This window comes from Mustela nivalis (genome assembly GCF_964662115.1).
Source record: "Mustela nivalis genome assembly, chromosome: 2".
NCBI lineage: Eukaryota > Metazoa > Chordata > Mammalia > Carnivora > Mustelidae > Mustela > Mustela nivalis.
Window position 1 is genome coordinate 12,855,781 of NC_139021.1, and position 26,824 is coordinate 12,882,604.

Sequence of the window (26,824 nt, forward strand, 5' to 3'; positions counted from 1 at the left end):
TTACGGCAATGCCGCGTAAGAAGGGGCCTCGGAACCCACTTCTCTCACAGTTCTGACAGGAAGGGAGCTGCCCTGAAATTCTGGGTGAATTTAAATCATTGCTAATGTTCAATCAAAGGCGGCCAGTGTGTCACCGGAGGTGTTCTCCTGGCCAGAACTGCAGCAAATACTTCTTGACGTGGCAAAAGGGCTGGGATGGTGGGAGGCCGGACATTTGAAGGGGCTGGGATGCTGCCAGCAGGGGCCTGGCTCCCTGCAGGGCCTGAAGGGGCCCGATGCTGAGCTTCTGGGCCCCTTGCCAGTGTTTGTTCCGTGCACATCAGCGGGGGGTGGGGGGGGCTCCTGCCTTACTCCAGGGTCACGTTAGATGGTGGTGGGATTATCACCTGCCTGTCAGGTAGCTGAGACAGGGAGGTACAGAGAGCCCAAGAGACAGGTCCCCGGAGAAGCTGCCAGCCCCAGCAGCTGGCCCCCGAGGCCCGGAACGCCCAGGGCCCAACGGAAAGCATCCTGCTTCCTCTCCCAACTCGCTGAGCAAACATAGGAGGATAGCAGGTGCCCGGGGCAGCTAGCCAAGCAGGGCTTCTGCCCGCTGCTCCCGCCTCATCCGGCCCAGCCAGCCCAAGCCCGCGCCCTGGCCCTGGTCCCGCTCTCACTCCCTGATGCTCAGAGCGGAGGCTTCCCTCCGCAGCCTCTTGGTGGGGTGAAAACAGCAGGGGCCCAGAGGCTCTGGCAAGCTGGGCGTCTTAGTGCCTGTTTCCAGGAGCTGAGGTGCACACCTGGAAAGTGCTAATGCCTTCGCTGGGAACCTATCAGGGCATTTCAGTGATGCCACTGACCCATGAGATCTCCTCCAGACACACCGCAGGGCCCAGAAGGGTGTCAGATAACCTGCTCACGGTGCGTGGCCGGGGCAAATCAGGCCTCTGCTCTTGGGGATGGACTTCCTCATGGACACAATGACGGGCTCAGGCCCGGAGCCTGCTAAGATCCCCGCAGGGCATGATGGGGTGGACAAGAGGCTCTTTGCTGTCAGGAGGCCCTGGACATCAACATTTGTGCTGCTACCTTCCTCGCTGTGTGGCTGTGGGAATCCATCTGATGTCTCTGAGCTGTTTCTTTGTCTTCAAGGTGGAGAGGGCAATTTCTCCCTGCGGCCTCTGGGTGAGAAACAAACGAGAACGGCCGAAGGGGCCAAGTGTAGAGCAAGTGCCCCAAATGGGGGGCTGCTAGACCCTCAGCACCCACGGTACCTTCTTAAATGATATTATTTGTGTCCAATCATTTTCCTTCTGCGGAAGAGAACAGGCTTGCTCTGGGGGTTGGGACCCAAAATGCTCACTGGATCAAAAGAGCCTTACTGATCTCACACTTTCCTACATAAAACTAGGACCTGAGCTACTCCACTCCCAACACACACACATGCACACATTCATATTGTCTCTCCTGCTCTCTGATTCACCGCCTCACTCCCTCCACACATGTCCAGCAAGGGCACCATGGCTCCTATAGGAAACCAAACGAAGGGGGGAGGGTATGGATCCCAGCCGATCGGAGAGATTCTGAATAGAGAGGGGGCCAGCCGCAAGCTGGAGGTGCACAGAGGGCTTTTCTAATGGTTTTCTCCTATCAGATTGCACAAATAGTCCACAAGGATGAGAAGGACCGGGGAATGCAAGCAGTGCTATGGCAACCCTGCCCTCGGCAGAGTTCAAGTCATCTATTAGTTATTATTGATGCTCCCATCATATCTACCACCAAGGGAAGAAAATGCTGTGTAACAATGAAAGCTCCATGGCATAGACACTAAGTGTCCATGTGTCTGGGTGGCCAGTCAGGTGGCTCTTGTGACCTCTGTGGGGCTCACTCAAGGGTCTGGGAGTTGGCTGGTCTCCACGAGAATTGAATAGAGCCTTGGCTATGTTCTGGGTGTCTCTCCTCCTCCAGGCTCACCCAGAAATGTTCTCTTGGCTAGGACGGAGGACCCACAGTGTAAATGGAGACGCTTCTTCAGAGCTCTCTTTGCGGTGTATCTGAATCTGCTTGTGTTGGGCAAACGTGAGTCAGAGAATCGAGCCCAGCATCCGAGATACAGGGCATGGGGAAAGATATGGGCCATGGGTGCAATCCATTTACCAGTGCGCTAAAGGGAGGAGACCTACACTACGTCACGGATAGTCTGTAACGCGAGAGCTGCCGGCCTGATGCTGCAGCTGGGTCCCAGAGCACCGACGATGCCCGGGAACAGAGGCTGAGGAGTAACCAGGTTTGGTGAGCAAACTCTTTTTTTTTTTTCTTGAGAGAAAGAGGGAGGTAGAGAGAGCACAAGCTTGGGGCAGCAGGGAGAGGGAGAAGCAGGCTTCCTGCTAAGTAGGGAGCCCGACGTGGAGCTTGATCCCAGAACCCTGGGATCATGACTTGAGTGGAAGGCAGCTGCTTAACCAACTGAGCCACCCAGGTGCCCCCTCCCCCAAACTCTCTTCTTTCCTCGATACAGAATGAGGGCAAATAGCAAGGAGTTAGTTAAAATAGCTGGAACAAACTGGCAGCCCTATTTGGGGGAAAGAGTGTGTGAGTTACGCAGTCCCACAGAAAGGAAGGCAATCTTCCAAGCTCCATAAACCCAGGATAAAGGTCGAGCAAAGTCTCCATGCTAATTGTCCTCCCCTGCTCCCCACCCCAAAATGTCCTTGTTTTACTGGGGATAAGGAGAACACGCAGCAATAAACCCCCTCTGTACAGGGTCCGCAGCTCTGCTGTCTCTGCTGGCTGGAGGCCAGAGAGAAAAGGCCTACTAGGGATTGAAGCTCGTGTTCAGCCCCAGAGTCAGTGGTTCTGGGCTGGGGCTCAGGAGCTGGTGTTCTTCATGAATGCCCCAGGAGCCTCTGCTGCAGCTTCTCCACAGATCACACTCTGAACCCCTTGTCCCCAAGACGGATGAAGGAACGCCGCACACACTCATCACAAGCACGTGACGGCGAGCGAGGGGCGGGTCTGTGATCACAGCAGCCGGCCGTGTTCACTCCTCACAGGACGAGCTCAGCTTCTGGGCTCCGAGTGCTCAGCGCACAGCTCTGTCTCTCTGTCGTCGGAGGCAGCGGGTATTTTTATCGCTTATCTTTTTCAGGTGAGAAAAATAAGGCACAGAGAATTGAGAGAAGTTGAAGTGTCCAAAGTCCCAGAACTAGGGAGCTGTGGCACCCAGCTGTGTCAGCAGACATTTGGATCCCAGAGCCCACGTCCCCTACCCCCATGCTGCGGTCGCATCGGAGCAAGAATCCCGCCTGGGGGTGCTGCCCACCACCAGACGCCCCAGCCTAGCAGGAGGCACCCTTATAAAGACGGGAGTCGAGTTCCTGAGCTTGCCTGTGGCCCCAGTACCTTAGAGCAAAACTGTTAAGATCATTAAGTCCTTTCTCTGATCCTTTGTGATGGGAAATGGCTTATGCACATTGCCTCTCATTTTTTTCTGACAACCTCTTCATGCCAATCTCCACTGCACTTCCTGCCAAGCCACCCACCTAAAAGGGGGTACCACGAGGAAGGCAGCTACCCCAGGACCTACTGTGTCCATGCACCCACGCAAGGAACATGCCTTCCTTGGGTCTCCACAGCCTTGCTAGGACCACGTCTACCTGACGTCCACTGCTCCACTTTTGCAGACAAGGAACTGAAGGAGCCTCAGAGAGGTTAAGCAACTTGCCTGTGGCTACACAGCCTGTCCATGGGCCAGCCCTGTACTTGAACTTTAGTCTCCTCTAGTCTAGATAGAGCTTGATCTCTCACCTCCTCTAGAGTGTGATTCATGCGCCTGTTTCAAGGCCCTTGGGGACTGAACAGAACGTCAACATCCAGTCTGAAAAAACGTGATGACCATCTTTACTGGAGGGAAAGGAACTTCCTGTGTAGTTATTATAAGTAATGGTGGGGGGTGGGGTTCGAACTGGGAATAGGAAATATGCTGCTTCCCAGCACAAGGGTGTTCTGGAGCCAAGGAGATGCTGTTTTTGAAGGCACATTCCAAGGAGGGGTCGGCTGCCTGCAGTCAATGCCCGGAGCTGCTAGGGAGGCCCCCGGGTTGTGTGCTGGCTCTGGCTCTCCAGAACGTTCTGTGTGGACGTGGCTTTTGAGGATGGGGATGGGCGACCAGCCAGCAGCTGACAGGACGCACTCTTTGGCAAGCTTCCCTAGGATGGGATAAGGAAAAGGTTTTGTTTTTTGTTTTTTGTTTTTTTAAATTTCTTTCCCTTCCTACTCCATGTTTCCCCAGCTTGGGGAAAAAGAGAAGAGAGAAAGAAAGAAAGAGAAAGAAAGAGAAAGAAAGGAAGGAAGGAATGAAAGAGAAAAAGGAGCCTCCCTATGCTGACAGAGGAGAAGAACTCACAAACGGAAACTCTAACGGTCCAAAATGAAATTCTAAAATGTCACTTCCAATCCGGGCCTGTTCAAGGACCTCAAGGGGCCTAGGACGCCTGTCCGTCTGCTGTGGGGCCCTCTTTGTGCAAGAAGGGACACTGGACTGAGGGTGAGGAGTCCTGGGGAATCTGCACCCTGGGGCTTTGGTGGGGTCCCATGAGCTCACGGCTTCACACCTCATCATTCCACTTGGGACATCACTCTTGCCACGGCCACCAGGCTCACATCCCTGTGATTATTCAGTGTGAGAATGGGGAGGAAAGCCTTTAAAATGGTAAAGGCCTACTGTACACATGACTTGTTAAAAATCGTAAAAATCAGCGAACCCCAGCAATCATGCTACGATGTCCACCCAGGAAAAAAGGGCTGTTCTCCTTCTGGTGGGTGGAACAAAATGGTGGCTGCTCAGGGGTCGTGACGCTGTAGGCTCTAGAGTATCTGCTTCACTGGGAAATAGGGCTCGACTCCTAACCAGCTGTGTGACCTAGGGTAAATCACTTTGTCTCTGTGTGCCTGTTTCTTCATCCATACAATGTGAACAACTCAGCATTGTTGTAACTATCAAATAGCCTCGTCTGTGATGATCATGCATGGCCAACATGTCTTCACTATTACAAAATTAGTGACAGCGATACTGCGCTATAAATTGTAAAATACTTTTCACCAATGTTTGGGCCACCTCCAGATGCACTGTAAGTGGCTCCTGCAAACATGGGTGCTATTACCAAAAGGATGTGTTAAAACACCTCGGAGACGGTTGATGACCTTGGAGACAACCCTTATAAAACAGTGCCAAACGAGTCCGCGGAATACTCCCGGAAGAGGCTTTGTAATGATCGACTGCAGGCACTGTGCCCAATACGGCGGGCAGGCCCTCGGCGTCCTACTGCCCTTCCTCTTCACCCAGGACATCCTGCGACTGGGTGGTGAGCACAGGTGATAGATGGCGTGTTCGTGGCACTGCAGGAGCAGCAGGGAGAAAGGCCCGAAAACAGCATATACGGTCCAGTGGGGGTCTGGCCTGTGCACCACACAGCTCTGGGGCAGGGCCTCTAGGGGTCCTGCTGAGGCTGCAGGGGTGCGCGGGCCCACGAGCCCGGCCCTGCAGTATGGGACAGCTGGGGCATGCCGGGGGCAAGAGGAGGAGGCAGGCGCACAGAGGGAGTCCTGGGGGAGCGGGCTGCAGAGGCCTGTGAATCCCCAGCCAAGGGGTCTGTGTTTGACTCAGGGGAAAGGGACCCCCAGGGAGGGCTGTCACTGGGGCAAAGCCATGCTCTAGAAGGCAGATCAGACAGCATTCTGGAGATTGGGCAGGCAGAGGCAGCAGGTCTGGAGCTGGGGAGACCCCCTAGGAGGTTCAGAGAGCAGCATCGGGGGTCTGACTTTGGGAGCTGAACTCTACATAGTGGTGGAAAAGCCACCAAGTAGCAACTCTTGGAGGGGGAGAGGCGAAGGGTTTGTCAGACGATGGAATCGCCTGCCTCCACGGAGCCCAGGGGAGCAGGGCTGGGCCTGGAGGAAGACACACACCAGGGACTTGAGGGTCTCCTGGGGAGGAGCTCACACTCGGGAAGTCAGAAGAGAAGGGCCTGGAACCTGCATGAGCTTTCTACAGCTACAGGGACAAATAGACACAGTGGCTTCAAACAACGCGCACGCACTGACTGTCTCAGTCTCCTCGTCAGGCGTGCGAGTTGGCTCAGCTAGGTTCTCGGTCCCAGCTTTTGTGGGCTAGATTCAAGGAGCTGGCTCTAACTGGGTGGGGGGAGGGGCAGCTATGCGGAGGACCCTCTTCCAAGCTCACTCATCCATGTCCTTGGGTGAATTTGGTTCTCTGCGGTTTAGGACTGAGGGCCCATTTCCTTGCGGGCAGTCAGCGGGGCCACACTTCTGCCGCCCGACCTCGCACCTGGGCCCCCACATATGGGAACCAGCAATACGCCAAACCCTCCTCACACTGGAAGTCTCTCGGATCCCTCTTTAGGGGATCTCTTTGATCCCAAAGAAGTTCTCTGCATCGTCCAGAATAATCTCCACAGAGGCCCACCGATGAGTCACCTTAATTCCATCCTCAAAGTCCCTCCAGCCAGGTAAAGTAAACATCTCATTGGACTTGCCCCAGAGATAAGGGAGGCTCTTCTGCCTGGGACAGCATCTCTGCTCCTCTACAGGAAACCTGCACACATCATACAATAAATAATCAGTACCACCAGCATCGCAGAGGAGAGCCCTGCGTTGTAAGGGACCGGGAAAAGGCACATTACCCAGTCTTGGAGAGCAGGCATGAGGAAGAGAGGAACAGCAGGAGAGGCTCCCTAGAAGAAAAATGAGATTATTCAATGGACCCTGAAGATGAGGGAGAGTGAGGGGAAGTGTGACCACCAGAGGCGGTTAGCCTGCAGACTATTAGAATAATATGTTTAGAAGAGGCCAGAAGTCTCCAAGATGTGGACAGTGGTGCAGGGGCCAGCCTTCCTGAACTAAGAACTGTCGTCACGCTCTCCTCTTCTGGTGGAATGAATCTGCAAGAACCTTCCAGAAGCAGCGCAGTGCACCTTCACGGAAACCCCACTATGCAAGGGAAATGAGCTAAGTGAATCTGCATGTGCAGGCTGGGGAAGAGGTATGCGGCACAGGAAATGAAAACGACATGCAGACCACTACACGTAACAGGTTTCCAATTTCCTCCCCCGCCCTCCCCCCTAAATGAAAGTGATCACTTGCAACCATGTACGGGTTTAGAGAACCCAATGGTTAAAGATTCAAGAATCATGCAAACTGGATTTTAAACCTTTCGTAACCTGAAATTGGCCATGGTGGAACTTCACCACCAAAGTCAGCAAACCTACAATTCAGGGCTCTTTTATTCCTTCCTGAGAGGCTGAACAGAGCACCACTGGGTTTGCGTAAATGACCAAACTGATACTAGGGATTATCTCAGGAAGAGGTGCGATGCGTTTCACAGTGGTGTGGCCCACTCTTCCTTCCTTGGATTCTTAATTTTTCAAATTGAGGCAATTACAATCTTTTTCACATCTTTTCATTATTTTACAGATACAAATAATGAGCATAAAAATGCACCCCAGAGCTCGCTGTCATCCCCATTTTCGGGGCTCTCCAGTCACGGAGGCAGCTGCAGCAGGCTCTGACGCTGGCAGGCGGACAGGAACCACTTCCCCACGGTAACGCGCGGCTCATCACTGACGGCACTGCTGGGAATGGAGCGGCCCAGGCCAGCAAGACGGCCGGGCGGGAGGTGGGGGGAGTTGTCCTTTGGGAGGCTGGGCACGCTTCCTTGGGAAAAGACCTCCATCAGCTGCAGTCTGAGCCATGGGCCTCATGCCTCATCTGCTACAATCATTATGAATCACACTCGGACCGTCAGAGAGCTAGGAGAGCTTCTCTGGGGCCCGCCAGCTCTGCTTCCCCTGGCCAGCCCTGCCCTCTGTGCGGTCACAGCCAGAGAATGTTCAGGGGCGGAGGAGTGGAGGCGAGAGGCTGAACAGCAGACAGCACCACCAACTCCTCGCCCAGCGGATGCGTAATGTCCGGGGTAACTAACACACTCATCGTAGCCCACAGGGCGAGGAGGTAGGAAGGGGGGCTTCTGCTCAGCAGGCTGGACAGAGGCCCGGTGGAAGACGAACTCAGGTTCCCCGAAGCAGACACCCCGATTTAGCCTGATTGCACTGCTGTTGGCACCTGCATCGGAGTTTTCCACCTGGAATCTTTTGGCCTCTTACCCCAGGCATTTCTCCAGGACTCCTTTCCCTCTGTGACCTCTCAGAACAGCGAACACGTGGACCATGCTTCCAGGGAGTGGTGAAGTCATCATCGCACAGAGCAGTGAGCCCACCATCACCCATGGTGCCAATCGCACCATTACAGAGCGGTGAACACGCCCTGCCGCGGCATCCTGCAGAGGGTCCGCTTGGAGCCGGGCTGCCGGGCGCTGCCGGGGGCTTCAGGGAGCCTAATGGTGCAGACAGAAGCATGGACAGATGGCTGCGGAGCAGAGCTTAGAGAGCTCTGCCCAACCCCAGCCAGGTGCCTGGCATACAGTGGCTGATCGTGATATGACCCACGGGGGATCCATGGGTCACCTGACCTAAATGTTTATGGCACTTTTGTCTTTCCTTATCATATCATTGTGCCATGTAAACGATGTTCATCCTGCCCTTCCTTCCCAGAAGGTGGCCCTTCCTAACCATCCCTGTGATGCTTCAGTGGCGGGACCACAAGTTCTCTGCGGCTGTTACCATCCCTTCAGCCGCTCCCATATTACGCAACTTTAAAGCCATTTCTGATTTTTCGCTGGTATAAATGCTACTACGGCCAACATCTCTGTGCATAAGCACAACGGGATTCTGAAAATCACTGAAAAATAATCTACGTACTCATCTGTAATACCTGCACCTTGGTCAGGTGCGGCATCATCCCCGACAGGGAGAAATAAGAACGCTCGCGACCCAGGTCCTGTCTGGTGGGTGACAGCAGGCGGAGGATGGCTGCCAACACAAATGAGGGGGCTGGTGTCTGGGTTTTATTCACTCGTGCTGACAGGGGAAGGAGGTGCAGCTAACACATTCTTTCTGTATCACGAACTGGACGGCTGGAGTTTTGGGGTCCCACCCACGACCTCTCCTACCAACCTCCATCACCAACCCCAGACCACTAAGAAGGTCTCTCTGGCCCAGGAAGGATCATCCACAATGTTTGGGAAAACAGCACTCTGGAAGCTTGAAAAGGGGCCCAAGAGGCCTTAACTCGGGCCAGGGACACCCAGATCTGACGTCCAGTAAGTTCGTTTCTGACTCTGCATAATTCCCTCGACCTGTCTCAATCTGTTTTTCCACCTATAAGCAGTGGGGTGCTGACCAGAAGATCTGTGAGGCCTCCTTTCTGACATTCTCTGAGGCTCTCAAACCCAAGAAAAAGGGAGCTGCCAACCCAGGAGAGGCAGGAGCCTGATGGCTTCACCGGGACCAAGAAGTGAGACCCTTTGTACTTCAAGACCCCAGAGCACTCGAGCTGTTTCTGGAAACCACCCTGTCTGTGCCGGGATAGCTGCTCTGTGTCACCTGTGCGGCCTGTTGAATTCAAGTGTGCTGAGGCCAGCGAACGGCAGGACTCATCTCTGTCTCCCGTACGACAGCAGCTGTACGATGAGGATGTGGAATTCATTCTGTATCCTCTATCTCAGCAAACAAGCAGATACAACTGAACACGATCTGAAAGACGCCAGCAAAGGACAAGTTAACTGAAATCGTGATCCAGCTCTGGAAGACGACTGTGAGCCTTTACACGAATGATGGCGAGCCGTGCTTACAGGCATAGAGAGACGTCCACCACATACTCTCCTGGGGTAAATTAATTACAGAACCACACAAACGGATGTGTGTGGCCATGCGTGCCTGTGGGGGGCAATTATGTGCTGTGTGTGGAAATCCCTGGGTTTTGGGATTTTAGATAAACTTTTAAACTTTATCCTTTGTCTTTCTCTGACTTATATCATGTTTTTCATAAATAATAAGCATTCCTACCTAGTCGCATCTAAGACGGCAAAGGGCAGACCATGGCATTCAGGCCAAATCTGACCATCACCTGTGTGTGTTGGGCCTATGAAATTAGAGTGGTTTGCAGATTTTTTTAGTGGGGGAAAAAAATCAAAAGAAGAATAGCATTTTGTGACACATCATGATTATCTGAAGTTCGAATTTCAGAGTGAAAAAATAAAGCTTCCCAGGAGCTCAGCCACGGGCAGTTGCTCTGTACTGTGTGTATGGCTGCTTGCGTTACAATGGCCCAGGTAGCTGCCGTGGAGACCGCATGGGCCGTGCAGCCCTAAATATTTGCTCGCTGTGCACAGACGGTCTTCAGACCCTGGTCTAAGGCTCCACCTGCTCTAGAAACCTCTGTGGATTGGCAGCGCCACAGGGATGTATGGCTCACACTTGACCACTATGGTCGGGATTCTGTATCGTACATTTGCCTCCTCGCTAAAATTTACCCGGAACCCCCAATACGTGGCCCTTTCGCAGTTACTTCCAGATATTCCCAGAGCAGCAAAACAATGTGAACTGTCCAGCTCTCGTGTTCCCAGCTGAGGCCAGACAAGGCGATACCCGGCTCCTGCTCGGCTCTCGCACTGTAAAGGAATATCCCTTTTGAGGTCTCGGCAATGCCATATTCTCATCCTTCCTTGGTGGTTTTGCTATTCAAAAAGCCTCTCAACCCAGTGCCCGAGTGCTGCATGCTGTTCCTGAGCACAGAGGCTGTGAGGTGCCTTCTTGTGTGAGATAAACTTCGTTCAGACCACGAGATACAGCGCTGTGGGCCAGTCGTCCAGTGCCAACGCACCAACAATCCCCATTAAAGAAGGTGCCTTTGAACAGAAATACACGGAAAACAAGGTCATGTATTGATTGGCCAATGAAAATGTTGTGGCTAGAGGCCCCGGGGCCCTGACCCTCTCTTTCCCCCTGGGGCCATGATTCAGCATTCACTAACCCTTTATACAACAGAACTAGGGCAGCTAATGAGATTCCACTATTCTTGCTTTCATGATCCATCCCATCACCAACACCTCTGTTCCCACCAAACCACCAGTTCCTTGGGGCCAGGGACAGGGACTTGCTCCTATCTGTATCTGGGATACCACCACAGAGTCTGCCATGCCCCCTCTTCACCCACCCAGTGGTGAGGTCAGGAGCAGGGCCGAGTAGGGAGGGCCTATGCTCCCCTCTAAGCCCCCCTCATCTCCAGGCTCCCTGCCACCAGGTGACAGCACAGTGTGGCCATTGGACCTCACGATGCTCTTCTAGAGAGCGGGGATCATCCCAGTACCTGCCTTGGGTTGTTGAGCGGACTCAGTGAGCCAGGACAGGTAAGCACTTGCCTCCTGGCACCCTGTGAGCACCTGGCGAGCTCTTCTTATTTAGGAAACTTCCAAAGAAAATGTCCCTTTCCTTTCTCAGGAAACGGTCACCATGCTTGACTACACTCTTCCAAAAAACCCCTTTCCACATATTGAACACACCCTCTTGTACATGCTGCTGAGTTCTCAGTAGAAACAGCTAGAAAGGAAAAGCAAGTAGCCACAAAGCCCCGTAAGGAACCACCACAAACTTGTCGAACCATCGCCAGTTTTTGGCAAAGTACTATGACAGACACAGAAAGAGCCTGACCTCTCCCTCATCTCATCCCCCAAATGTCACACATGCTACCAACATAGGAGTTTACAAAGTAGCCTGTGAAGAAAAACATAAAGAACAATCCATTAACCTGGTGTTTAGGAAGTGGGTGACCTTCCCTTCCTTCCTTCGCCAGCTGGGTTAGATTTCAAGGTCACGGAAGGGATGGCAGACTAAGAACACAGAACACATTTGAGTCTTCCAATCACTGCAGAAGGTCTACCTGTGGACCAGGAACATCCCTCAGGGGCCAGTCCGTGAGGAAAACATGGGCACTTTTGTGCTGAGCTACTAAAATAATGAGGTTTATTTGTTATAGCATCTAGAGTTACTGGAATGAAAGAGTCCCAACTTTCCTTTCTTCTCTCTCTCTCTCTCTCTTTCTTTTTTTTTTTTTTTTACTTTGTTGGATGAGAAAACCAGGGCTCAAAGCAGTAGATTAAACTTGACAAGGTTAAACTTCTAGTAAGGTGTTGATTTCCACTAGTGGCTTAGAACGTTTCTAAAGCCTGAGATCTTTCTCTGAGACCCAGCCGCTGACATGCTAAGAGCTCTCTCAGTGTTCTGAGAGTCCAGATGAAGAAGGGTTCAGGGAAAACACTCTGGAAAGCACAGAGCACTCTAGAAATAACCAAGGTACGTGTATCATCAGCTTCCCTGTCCATGTTCCCTTTGCTTAGCCAGGTTCAGTCCATCCAGAATGTCACTTCCAATGCAAGCAGAGAAAGCAAAGGTGGTGACAGACACACCTAACGAGGCTCAAAGGCTTCTGATAACTTTGAAACGGGCTAAGAGTCCGTCCTTCCCACCCACCACATCCCCACCGCCCTAACCCCAGTCTGTGCTCTGGGTTCAGCTTATCATGAGCACGGCCTGTGGCCAGGCACGGCCAGGCTGCCTCTCAGAAGCCAAAGAAGTTATCAGAAATGAGTACTAGCTGGGACAAGGAAGCCAGATGTGCAGACGGGGGCATTTCGAGGCCCTCACTTCCCTGCTCACAATTAGTCAGCTTCTTGCAGTGACGAGAAGCTGAGGGTGTCACAAAACAGTGCCCTTTGCCGGCAGCTCCTGTGAGGCAGGGCAGCTTCGGCACCAGCACAGGACTCGACACAGCGCTCGGGGCTTCCCAACGTTAGCCAACCTTCTCCTCAGAGTACAGGACGATCCCCAGGGAGGAGATGGTTCGTCGGTCCAGCTGCTGTGGATCAGGACCTACTGTGCATCAGGCTGACAGACATATGCACGCTTCCACCCCACGCACGGTCAAGGGCCCGCTTCTTCAGAGCAGCCGTGATGGTCCAGACCTACATGCACTTGTATATCCGCCTTTCCCACAAGAAGGTAAAGGTCTTTTCATCTGTGTGGCTCCAGATTTTGCACAGGTTCTCAGGGTGTGTTGCCTGAACTGAATTCAACCAAGGGAAGGCAGGATGGGAGAGAGGGAGGGAGGGCAGGAGGGAGGACCCTGAGGAGATAAAAATGAACAAAATGCTTTTCCTAAGCCCAAGGCGATTGTAGATGAATCGGGAGGGTGGAGAGGTAAGCAATCACACCAAGTCCAAGGACATCGGAGGTGCAAAATAAAGAAATAATGGAGAAGTCATTAGCTCCGGCAGGAGCAGCCTCCCCACCACAAGCAGACATGAATGAGGACCATTTGATTTGTTACACGCACTCCTCAGCATCCCGGCCTGCCTCGCCACAGCATCCCCTGCACATTCTTATAACCTTAGCTTATCATCTGTCCCCTTCAAAGACAAAATTCCCCAAGGAGCAGAGACTGCTCCTCTCTTGTCCATTCCCCGGCACATCAATAATCATTTGTGGAACGGATACATCCGATTAGAGACGAATACACCTTATAATCCCCTAATAGATACAGATAGGGCTATGGGATGCGAGGCTTACACACAGACAAAGTGGCTAGCTGTGCCCTGAAGCAAACAGCAACATTATATACTGACACAGACAACTTGTGGCTACCACAATGACAACAACTGATCATATGGACCAGTTGTGGTCCCCAGAGTGAATGCTCACAGCCTCATGAGGAAGTCAGCATCATCATTTCACAGAGGAGGAGAGAGGCAGAGACACAGAGAGAAGGTGGCAGGCCCCAGGTCACAGAGCTAGTAGAGACAAGAGTTGCGTGACTTCACACGGTATGCCACTAGAGCACGACCTCAAAGCAGGAGAGTCAGAGGGAAGGAGACACGAAGTCATGCCTAAAAGCAGCCACCAGCACCAGGCTAGGCAGACACCAGACTTCATGTCTCATCACAATCCCCAGGGAAAGTGCACGCCCAAGTGTGCCCCGCAGCAACACTAATTCAGTGATTCTCAACTACTGGAAGACACTTTTAAAAATACTGAAGCCAGATCCCTCACCAGACCTGTTAAAGCCTGGTTTAGAAGGCATGGGGCAGGGTGGGTTTGCAGAAATTGGATACCAGCAGTTTTTGCAAGCTCCTAGGTGACTACAGCATGCAGACAGAGCTGAGGACCTTCGGGTGAGGTGTCTGCAAGCCTGCTACCTTTCCAGAGCAGGGTTTTGGCAGGAGGAACTGCCAAGAGGTTGCTGGAAATCAGGTGTGAGTACAAGAAGGAATGACTTTTCTGTTGGCCTACTGTCTTCCCAGATGAGTCGTTCATTTACCTGCGACAACATCCTGAAAAAAAGACCCCCGTCCACTCTGCCTGTGGTCAGGAGTGGCGGGCTCAGCCCTGCCAAGGTGGGAGGCTCACAGGTGCTTGGGGAGGCTGCCCACCACATGCAAACCCAGTGCCCTACCACAGAGGAGCTGGACACCTTGCAAAAGTCACGCAACTCTCGGAGCATGTTTTCTCACCTGCAAAACGAGAATAAGCATGTTGCGGGGATGGAAGGGGCTCTGGGTGCTGAAGAGTTCACTAAGATGAAAAACGAACAAAACCAGAAAAACGCTACCTAAAGAGAAAGTGTTACCACTGCCAGCTTGGAGGAAGTTGGGTCAAGTGGTGAGTAGAGCAGAGATCTGGGTTCAATCCTGGCTTGGCCTTTATTATGAAGTCAAGAAACCACTCTGTGCACCGTTTCCTCTTCGGTGGCCCACAGCACGGCCATGGCACATCTGTCTACTCGTTCCCTCAGTCATCCAGCTAGTACTGGGCACCCACCACAAGGCTGTTGGATGAATCAAATGACGTAATACTTGTGAACATGCTTTGGACATTGTAATCTGCTCTACAAAGGAGAGGCTATTATAGTTTCTGTGTGTAATGGTTAACCACGCGCTCATGCGCTTCTGGGTCTACAGGGACCTTACAGGGGAGCATTCGGTGCGATGCTCGAATTCTTCCCATCCTATTCCCTCTTGGTGCAGTGTGACCTCTATGTGGATCTTGCCAGCAAAGGGACCGTGACTGCTCTCTGAGACCATTCGGTCCACCCAGGTCTCCATTTCCTTTTCTTTCCTTTAGATGTCTGTCTGTTCTCTCCACTTCTGCGTCTTGGTTCTGATCTTTGGGGCCACGTAAGACACATCGGAGCTTTCGTCATCCTTCCTGCATCTGTCATTGGAGACGAGCATCATGATCATTCCCCTCCAGTTTTCTCGGTGGGAAGCTGGGGCAGTGCGAGTCCCCGGTCTCCGTCAGCTCAGGCTGCCACAACAAACAACTCGAAACTGGGTGGCTTAACCAACAGAAATTTGTTTTCTTGTAGTTCTGGAAACAAGTCTTAGATCAAGGTATTGACAGGCATAGGTTCTTCTAAGGGCTCCCTTTGGGTGGCACATGGCTACCTTCCTGCCGTGTCTTACCAGCAGCGAGGAGAGAGAGCTCAAGCTCTCTGATATCTCTCCTGAGACAGGACACTAATCGCATCCTGGGGCCCCATTCTCATGACTCCATCTAAACCCAATCACCTCCCCAAAAACCCATCTCCATAAACCATCACCTTGCGGGCTAGGGCCTCATCACATGAATTTGGGGGGACACAGTTCAGCCACAACACATCCCCCCAAAAGGTTCTCTTGCTCAGAAGAGGTTCTTGCTCAGTAGCACCCACAATGCCTATGATGCATTAGTTATATATGTGGAGAAAACAAGTGGGAATGACCTGCCCTCAGGACACAACGGGTCTACAGGGGTCTCTATCTATACATCAACAGTCCTTGTACCCTGAGAAAGAATGGGCCAGAAGCTGGGGATAGGAAGTTCACAAGAGAGAACAAGAGGTCACAGCAAGAAGAAAACATAGTCCTGCCCGTTGACTAGCTTCTCCTATAGAGGCGGTGAGCCCTGCGTTGAGATCAGGAGGCTCTCAGTCATTCACTACGGATTGAGCACCTTCTCTCGCTTACCAGGATCCCTGCTACAGGCTGCAGACGTAGCCAGGAGCAGAGCAGACAAGCCAGCAGCCCTGAGAGAACAGAATTCTGTGCTCTGAGACAGGTGTGTGATCCTTCCAGGTGGGATGGGGTCATACCCCGAGGACATGCTTAATGACACAACTCATCAAATAATGAGTGAAAACTCAGACCTCTCCAAAGTCAGCCTTTATCATCGGGGTAATTAATTGGCACTTACTCAAGGATGGCCACGTGCCTTCCTAAATGCCAGAGGATCACTCCCTGATTATTAAGGAGAGCCAAGGGCCCCAGAGGTCCCAGAGAGCTGAGCCCTTGAAGTCACTGTGATGCTGTTCTGGTGCAGATAGAGCACAACAGGACTGGACTGGCCTTCTGATGACCACTCACCACCAAATCCCAGGTCTTGATGACAGGTTCACTCGTGGAAATCTGGAATTGGGTGAAGAAGCTGGCATCTATGTCGCTGCCTGCTGTGCGGCAGGTCTTGGGGGAGGGCTGGTGACTCCCACCCTGGCCTTCATGCAAGTGTCATGGAGGAGGAAAACCTGCCCACACCTGAGAAGACCAAGGCAACAAGGTCACTGAGACAACTGTTGCATTCAGTAAACCGGGGCGGCCTTAAGCTACTTGAAGTGGGAACTGAGAAAGGACCCAGTTTGAGGGATCAGCAGTGTGGATCCCTGATGGGCTAGATGTCCAAAGAAGCTTCCACCAGAGTCCAAAAAGCAGTTACAGGGCACCAGCTTGAACAAAGTGTAACTTCTCCTTCTGGGTTCCTGTCTGGGTTCCTGTCAATCTCCCCCAACGTTCAGGGAGAGATTCTTACTGTTCAGCCTTGGAAGCACATTTCCCTTTTCAGTTGACTTTCCTAAGTCAGGCCTTGCTGAGCGGCAGTTCTGACTCAACTCTACCTCCCATGCCAGAATCTTATTGACAAGAGATTTAGAAGGACTGGGTGCTAAAATACCCAAAATGACACTTGTTTTCAGGTCTAGCACAGTTTTATACTAAAACATTGTATACTGTTATTTATCTTAACATTAATTTAGCAGAATATTAAAATATTTTTTACTAAAATAGTGCATATTTTTAGTTCACATAGAACTGGAATACTACAATGTGGCTTCCCTTTGGTCATTTCAAACACTGAAGACATTTGCCTGGACGTCTATGTTTACACTGCTCACATCCACACACAATACATCAGGATGGGCATTGCTTTTGTCAGATCTGCGAAGTGTTCGATTTTTTTAAATGTACTGTTCCAAATAGAGGTACACGTATAAGCAGTGTCCAACTCAGGATGGTTTGACTTAGAATTTCTTGATATTATGATGAAAGCAATATGCACACAGGGTAGAAAGCATACTTGGAATTTTGCATTTGGAACTTTTCCCAGGCTAGGGACATCCGGTATGAGCCTCTCTTGTGGTGCTGGGCAGGAGCCCCAGCTCCAAGTCAGCTAGCGATCACAAGGGTCAACAGCTGATACCATGACAACAACTCTGCTTGTCACTTTCAGTAGAGTCGGGGATAGATTACATGAGATAGTCCACATTTTATCAGACAGGTTCTCCATTAGAAGACTTTGCCCAATTAGGGGCTAATGTTAAGTGTTCTGAGCGTGTTTAAGGTAGGCTAAACTAGACTATGATACTCAGTAGGGAGGTTAGGTGTAGTATGAGCATTTTTGACTTACAATATTTCAACTTAATGAAAGTTTTGTGTGGATATTACCCCACTGTAAGTTGAGAAAGAACTGTATACGTATGTACACACACACACACACATCTATTTTGAATACATCACAGAGCTCTTCAGACAAAAAAGTCTTAGAGTTCAGTTAATGTTTGCTCTTTGGGTGGAATGTGACAGGACAAATCTGAAAAAAACAAAAACAAACAAACAAAAAAACAATCAGGGACACCAGGGTGGCTCAGTCAGTTAAGCCACTGCCTTCGGCTCCAGTCATGATCTCAGAGTCCTGGGATCGAGTCCTGCATCCGGCTCCTTGATCAGCAGGGAGCCTGCTTCTCTCTCTGCCTCTGCCAGCTACTCTGTCCGCTTGTGCTCTCTCTCTCTCTCTCTGACAAATAAATAAATAAAATCTTAAGAAGGAAAAAAAAACAACAACAACAAAGGGGACTATTAAGAATTTTTAATATAATGGTACCCGTGTCTTACCCAGGATTCTAGAATAGACACTTCAATGTAGCAAATGTTTTAAAAGACAGATGCTTTGTTATGTGATGGTTTTATTATAGCTAAAACAATTTCTAATCATAGAATTTCTTAAAATTTTGTCATTTCTTTTACCATACTTACCAAAAGATGATGATTCTTTTTGTTGAAAGACTGAACTTTTCCCCTTCTTTTCCATAGCCTTTGGTTGAAAAACAAAACTGTTTCTACTAATGAAGTAAGCAGACATCTAATATTTTATATGCTTTTCAGCTGTGTAATTTAATATTGGGATACTTCATTATTAGCTTATGTCATTGATAAAGTGGTGATGTGTATGAATATGAGTTTAACCATATACTTATAATGTCTGGGAAGATGCAGCTATAATACTGTGGGAGAAATAATTTGGCACTGTTCACTTGCTTGCAAAAACCTAGTGCAAGAGCTTAACTATCTAAGTGCATGCTGAAATGAAAAGAACACACAGAGGGGACTTAGCTTCTTGCTCCTAGACAAACCTGTGGATTTCAGGCCCCCATTCCACCAGGAGATCCTAAACCTCATTGGGTGGCTGCCAGCATAAAGCCTGGGAGTGCCTGGCATTTTTGTCCAGCACAGTGAAGGCTGGATAAAGACACTTACAGATTCTATTTTTACTATTTTCATCATCATAGTAATAATTACCAAGAAAACCATCCACGGAAACAACATGCCAGAACAAGGCAAAGAACCTAGAACACGAAAGTGGGGCCAGCATTTAGGAGCTATGAGAAGTCATGGGGCAGCCCAGTGAGCAGAAAGAAGCAAAGAGAAACCATTCTGGACAATGTCCCTGAAGGAGTAAGGGACAGGCCAGGGGCAAGGGACAGTTCCTGCAGTAGCTAATCCAGTGAACCCACCAGAGCCTGCAGGCACACCTTTTGCATCAGTTTCCTCATTGGTAAATTGGAACAATGTGACCTAGCAGTGAGGAGATTACATTAGTCAACTTGTAATAGCTCATAGCAGGGGGTAGAGCTTCAAGAGCTGTTACTTTTGTTCTTGCTTCTTCCTTCTTGAATCAAGAAGTATTGGCTCTAAAATGGGAAAAACTAACCTATACATAAACATAAATCCAAGTAAATGAAATTTTACATAAACCACAAAAGCCTAGTGGTTATTAAAAGTCCCTGGGAGGAACTGATCACAGTTCACTAATTAATTGGGTTTAAAGATACCAAGCACCACTTAACCAATCATTACTATGTTGAGGAGGAACTATGATGACTGTCACTTGGCAAATTTCTAATTTATACCCCTCTGGGAAGACCGGAAGAACATGCACTCAGGCATCAAGTTCTCCCCTCAAGTTTTCAAGGGTGAACAATTGCCAGCTTCCTTGGATAGAGGTAAGATGAGTCAGCTGGTTTCATGATTAACCAGCACGGACTGCAGGCGCGCCCACCCCAATGCATCTCCAGCAATGGATATGTTAAGGATCAGATGGAGGAAGGCAGAGAGTGGATTGAAAAGTGGGTGAGTGTTCACTGGGTAGACCTTCTGCTCTGCACTGCTTGTGCGCAGGGACCTGCCACGGAGACTGGGCTGGATGGGGGTCATCAGAACTAAACGCACGTGTGCAGAAGCATATCCACACACAACCCATGTGCTCACAACTTTTCCATTCTAGGAGTAAGACATGCTCTTATTTTTTTAAAAAGAGAAAAACTCAGACTCAAAGCTCCTGCTTTCTCACAACTTCCAATCACATTTCCCAGAAATGTCTGTTAACAAGAAGTACAGACCCTTCTCAGAACTTTTCCCATGTGCTGATAAAAATGTGTGGGTCCTCTATTATTCTGTCTTGTTACAGAACATGCATGTGTCCTCTACTGTTCTGTCTTGTTCTGTCAGATATGTTACAGTCCTTACAAAAGTGGGCTAACTCTATGCAAAAAGTACGACTATTATTCAATTGATACTGGACACCTATCCATATAAGTATATATAAATTTATCTTATTTGTACTTAAATGTCTTTTTAATTTTTTAAAATATTTATTTATTTATTTTAAGATTTTATTTATTTATTTGACAGAGAGAGATCACAAGTAGGTAGAGAGTCAGGCGGTGGGGCGGTGGGAAGCAGGCTCCCTGCTGAGCAGAGAGCCCGATGCGGGGCTCAATCCCAAGACCCCAGGATCATGACCCGAGCTGAAGGCAGAGGCTTTAACCCACTGAGCCACCCAGGCGCCTCTTTTTTTTTAACTTTTCATTTCAAAATAATTCCATACTTCCAAAGAGAGTTTAGAAATACAGTGAATTCCCACAGCCTTGAAACTTCTCAGTACAGATGTCTTGTGCAGTACAATTACCAAGTCTTATCAAGAAATCAATATTAATTGCTTAATCCAGAGACTTTATTCCAATTTTACCAATAGTGTCTTTTCCAACCCAGAATCTAGTCCCAAGCCACATATGGCATTTATCTGACATGACCCTTAGTCTCCTTCAACCAGTAATCGTTCCTTAGTCTTATTGTGTCTTTCATTTTTGAAGAGTACTGAGCAGCTATTTTGTAGAAATGTCCCTCAATTTGTTTGTGTCGGCAATTTCCTCATTACTAATTTCAGCATATGGGCTTCTGGCAAGAATTCCCACTGAAGCAGTGGCTGACTCCAGGGCTGGGGGAGGGACAGACAAGATGAGACTGGAACATATTGTGGTGCCAAGAAGTAAGGCAATGCTCAAAAGACGATGTCCAAAGGACACAGAGCTCAACATGAAGGACACCCCAGTGGCCAGATCTAGAAAAAACTGCAAAACAGTAATTGTTGTTACCAATAGTAACCAATATAATAAAAATGCATGACTTCCTGCCAAAATGAATACTTTTTTTGAGTAGAAAAGAAAGGAAAGCTCTTCTGTACATTAGAATCCCAAGTGATAAATACAGAAATAATGAGACAGACGACTGTGAAGCTAGCACCAACAGTTGAACAGTTTCAGGCAAATAATCAATGATGGGTGCTAAAATTAGTCAGGTAAAAGTAAAATGAGAAACCCACTATTTACATAGTTTTAAAGTATCTCCCAATAAGATACTTCTTAATAATAAAGAGAAAAAATAGTGACTTAACAGTGTCTACACCGGCCAGACACCAGGTTGACCTTCATCAAGTGATCAAGGTCAATATTCTCAGGGATGGGACAAACCAGCACCATGTACTTCCTGATCAGATGCACTGAGGAGAACAGAACAGCTCACTCTTCTTGGGGACTGCGGAGCAGGGCACCGTCTAGCAGTGAGGCTATCTTCACGTTCTGCCATTTTATCAATGCTGTCGCAGGAGAATCTTTTGCAACTTGTTCTACTGTTCCTGTTCCTCCAGGACTGACTCATCAGAAGTGCACCCACTCAACAGTTTAAGAGGTGCTGCCAAAACTTCCTTCAACAAAGCTGGTCTGATTCATCACCACCCTGGCCCCCAGCACAGCTGGAGAGCACCCACTTTCTCTTGCCAACGTTCATCGCTACAACTTGCAGAACACCTGATGAAGGAACTAAGGAAACCGGCTCTGGCACGCCAACGCCAGGGTAAGATGCCGGGAGCAGGAGCCACAGAACAGGGAGTATAGGTGCATCTGGCCACGGAGGAATTTCCAGAGGGTTCACAAGGGCAGGAGTCCAGGCCACGCACACGTACAAAAAACACCAGGGAGAGGGGCTCTCCCATAGCTGTAGGATGCCCCACTCATGGGCTACTTGGGAAGGACTCGAGAGCTTGAATCTATACCAATTCCCACCGGGCCTCAGCTCCAGACTTTACAATAACAAGTCTCAAACAATACCGATGTAGTAACGAAGTTTCCCAATCAAACCTGCTCGTGGTAACTCCCAACCTTTGTGTTGTGTTTTATAACCCGCTTTATGTCACTCTGTGGACATTTCATAACAGTGAGAAGAGCAATACTCCCTGTACAGGTAACAGAGAACAGACACTCAGTGAGAGGAAGTAACCCGGCCGGAGTCAAACCGTGCGTAGAAGAGAGAGGCGGCTGGAATCTGGAAGCCTAGGTCAGAGGTCACCTGGAGAGCAGTGGTTCTCCTGGCCTGGACTGTTATGGGGTTGAGGGCGCACAGACAGTCACTCGTTTCCTCTCCACCCCCACCTGACGAGGCCAGTGTCATGATTAGCTTCATTTTGCAAAAAGGAAAGACTGGGATTTCGCCAAAGTCCTTGCCAGCAGTAAGGGACGGCTGAGGACTCCCACCGGTTTACGTGACCTGTGACGGTCCTGCCAGGCTCTTACCTATGACTAGGAAGACCTTGCTTCCTCCTGACTGCGCCCTGGGCAGTGGGCAAGGAGGGGAGAAGCAGAACTTGTTCGTGCTGCCTCCCGCCTCCTCTGAGATGAAGAAGGGGTGAGAAAGGGGAAGCACTGGCCATGGGGGACAAAGCCCTCCTCTCTCCACCACATGACCAACCCAGTAAGTTCTCAGTCATGATCACCTACTGTATACAAGCTGGCTGGACTCCACAGCCCTGCTTTACGAGCTAGTCTGGAGCAAGACAAATTCACGAATAAAAATCCAAATGATAGTCAATACCCGACAACGACATCGGTGACAGTGAGACAAGACACACGGCCGGATGATAAATCAGAGGGCTGAGAAAGACAGGGCCCGGGAGGCCTCAAGGAGGGTGGCACCCACAGGGAGCCCTCCACAGTCCCCCTGCCTCACTGGAGCAGGGGTGAGGAGCCATCGCTGCAGGGCAGGGCAGGGGCAGGGGGCGGGGGGGGGGGGGCAGAAGGGAAGATGGCCTGCAGCTACTAAGCACCTACTTAGTGGTGGCATTTACCCTTTCCTAACAGCCCCCTAGGCAGGCATTATCCCCATGTGGACATGAAGAATGACAAAGGCATCTGTAATTTGGAAAGGGAGGCTCAGAGAGGGTGGTTAACTTGCCCAAAGCACCCAGGCACTGATGATAAAACAAAATAAAATACAAAGTGATAAAAATGCCGGGATAAAAACCAGGTATAGCTGGAAATCAAGTCGGGGCCTAACCAGGCTCCAGGTTTTTGGTGTAATTCACAAGACCCAAGGGCACTGGACTGTATAATAAAATCCAGAAGATGTGACATGCTGTGGACTGTCTCCCCAGAAATGCATATGTTGAAGTCCTAATCCCCAATGTGACCGTATTTGGAGACAGGGCTTTATGCAGGTAACAAGGGATAAATGAGGTCATAAAGCTGGAGCTGGATCCAAAAGGACTAGGATACTTATATGAAGGGGCAGCATAGAGCCTGTGTACACACTCACTCTCTCTCTCTCTCTCTGTAAGGAAGCAAGAAGGTGCCCATCTGTATGCCAGGAACCGACTCTTCACCAGAAAATGAATCAGCTGCACCTTGATCTTGGACTCCTCCGTGTCAGAACCGCGAGAAAATAAATGTCCTGCTGTTTAAGCCACCCACTCTATGGTATTTTGTTATGGCCATCCAAGGAGACTGTGACTTGGCCCGTCCATGCATCAGACCGGTGGCCTGATTTCTGTGCTCTTGGAGTATGCCCTCATCACTCGTGTTTGAGCACAGCCCCCAAATTCTGCATAAGTATTTGTCAATTGTACACATAAATGCCTGTATTATAATAAAACATACACAAATAAAGCCATTTTCTAAGAAGGGAATAAAATAAAAACAGGAGATGTAACCTTTTCTTCGTAGGCCCTGTTTTGGGTTGAACTGTGCCTCTGGAAAGACATGTTACAGTCCTACCTCTCCAGTCCTTGTGAATATGAGCTTATTTGATAATGGGTCTTTGTAGAAGTAGTCAAGTGAAATGAAGCCACCCTGGATTAAGGTGGCCCTACTCCTTACAAGAAAAGGGAAATTTGAGTATAGCCATATCAGAGAGAAACCCACGGGAGGCTAAGGCAGAGACAGGGGAGCTGCAAGCACAAGCTAACAAAGACCAAGGACCGCCAGATGCCGCCAGGAGCTCAGAGAAGAGAAAGGACTTTTCCCTAGAATCTTCGGAGGGAACATGGTCCCGCTGACACCTTGATTTCAGGCTTCTGACTCCAAGAACTAAGAAAGAATCAACTTCTGTTGTTTTCAACCACCTAGCTGGTGGTCATTTGTCACAGCAGTGCCGGCAGACTGACACCACTGCCAATAAATCCACGAGGACGGTGAATTCAGACCAGGGTACCAAGACAAGGGGCAAATCACACACAAGAGTCGTTTCGGTGTCAAGGAGGCACTCCTAGGTGAGTGGCCATGGGGAGCGTGAAGGGCCACGGTATGCATGCCAGAGGCGGCCTTCAGTGGGTTCACGGCCCAGAGGAAACCCCCCGAGAAGCCCCGGCCCACGTCTTCTCCCCAGGCCAGCCTCACTTCCCCGTCTGCCCTGCCCTGGTCTATTTCCACGGGGCTGTTTACACCCCGCACAGGCACACGCCCCTGCAGACACAGAGAAGCCCAGCACACCCTGGGGACCGGTGCTTACAGCGGAAAACCCGAAGCATCACCCACTCCGCTCAGCAAGCTGTGGAGACGGGCTGCCGGCGAGCCCCCCGGGAGTGCCCCTGGTCGTGGGTGGCAGCAGGAGGAGGTGGAGACGACCGCCGGCGAGGGTCAGCGACAGGCCTTCCGGGCACAGAGGACGCAGGTGGGCGGTGGGGCGGCCCACTCTGGGCCTCGAAGTCACAAGTTTGGAAACGTGCTCCGAGCTCAGATGAGCAAAGGGGACAGGAGTGGGAAATACAAAAATAGACCTTGTGTATTAATCAGGGTTCGACCTGGAAGAGGAAGTCTATCTGTTGTTTCAAGAGGCAGGATTTCAGATTAAACAGCCATTTACTGGAAAGGCCAAAGGGGGACCCTGAGGCATCGGGGAAGCAGTGGCTGCTTAGAGTAGTATGTCCCCTTAGGGAGGGGGTGCAAGAGTGGGATGATGAGAAGTCTGGCGGGCCCGGGCGCAGCCAGTGAAGCTGCTTCCCAAAGTGTGGAGCCAAAAGGAACCCATGCACACTACACGCCACTGTTGGTCTCAGGACCAAGTTACCACACCAGGAACAGCGGCGAAGAGCAAGGTGCAAGGCCTCCGCCCTCCCAGGCTTATGGTCCCCCTGGAGCCATCAGATCTGGCCATGATGGGTCATGGGCTGGCCACTGCTCCTTTGACAGTGGGCATGCACAGGGGCAAGAGTCAAAAGTTTTAGAAATAAGCAGTCAGACACAGACCCCGGACATCACGGCAGGACACTTACCTGAGCCGGGCAGCTGGGCAGCCAGGCCCTGTGTGCTGTCCAGTTCCCCAGCAAGCCCTGATGCCTGCCCAGCAGGCCCACAACACTGACTCCCATCGCCTGCCTGGTCCTGGAGGCACAGGAGTTTGAGACAGCTAGTAGGAAATGGAAGCAGGGAGGGCAGCCCACACTGTATGTGAACGCTCTCATTCCCCTTCAGTGTGGGGCAAATTCTAAGAAAGCCAGGCATGTGTCTTGTTCACTGCTTTATTTTCCTGACAACCTCAGAAACCAAATGGACGAAACCTCTCCTGGTTTTGGGGGGCTGTGTGAGCCCCTGCTGAGGTGACACAGCACTTCTCTCGTGGGTTTGGTCTACTTAAGAGAAGCAGACAAATATTCAATTAAAAAGGGGGGGGATGGTGGGCACATTCTGATGTGGTAAGGCCAATGGGCTTGGAAGAGTGGGCGGAGAGGGCATGAAGCAGGGCTGACATGGGGAAGGCTTCTTGCAGGAGGACAGGAAGGCCAAGGGAACAAGAAGGGCACACAGGCACAGGGAGAAATGAACAAAGGTCGATGTGCACGTGATGGCATCCTGGTCTACACGTACTCTGGGCAGGACACGTCTCTGAGCCTCTGTCGCATGTGTCCAGATCATCGTCGCTTCTGCGCATGAGACCACAGTGCCCACAGGGAAAAGTCCAGTGTTCTCAGCCCACGGCTCTCTGCCCATGTGGACTTTTGGACTTCACCATTCATCACCACCTCTTGCCAATCAATGTGGCTGGAAAAAACAAGTCTGTTCAATAGTATATAATGCAGTAATGGACTACAGCTGGGGCATCAGTGGAATTCATGGTTAGCTTAAATAGATTCAGACCGATACCTATGCAAATATTTATATGTGTGTGGGTTTACATGGGTTATTATACACGTGTGGGTATATGCGTGTTAGTATACATGTGCCGCTGGACGTGGGTTAGTATATGTGTGGTGTTGGATGTGGGCTAGTATATGCGTGTGGGTAGGTATACACAGGGTAGTATATGCACGTGGCTGTATATGGGTTAGTATACATGTGTGGGTATACGCCGGTTAGTATACACGCATGGCTGCATGTGGGTTAGTATAGGAGTGTGGTTGTATGTGGGTTAGTATACGCATGTGGTTGGATGTGAGTTAGTATATACACATGTACTTCATCACTGTCATTGGGAAGGCCTAGGAACGGTGACATCCCAGTAGCTGTGAGCACATCTCATACCCACATCTTGGTTTCTAATACCATTTGCTGATACAACAAACTGGGCTCCTTAAGAAAATGGCTGATTCTAGGTCTGGGACAGGAAATATATAAGTAGTGCCAGAAAGTAAGGAAATACTCAAAAACAAGCAAACAAGAAAGCAAGCAAACAAAAACTCCTATAATAATG

General features: G+C 50.2%; 2 long non-coding RNA genes across 10 annotated transcripts in view; one reads left to right on the forward strand and one right to left on the reverse strand.

The window, feature by feature from the left end:
• Positions 1-26,824, reverse strand: part of LOC309859192 — a 223,321-nt gene that overhangs the window by 44,509 nt on the left and 151,988 nt on the right. The window lies entirely within an intron of this gene.
• On the forward strand, positions 19,412-26,287 carry LOC309859193. Its single transcript, XR_014308600.1, has 2 exons — positions 19,412-19,660; positions 21,516-26,287. It is a non-coding gene; the product is annotated as an uncharacterized lncRNA (long non-coding RNA).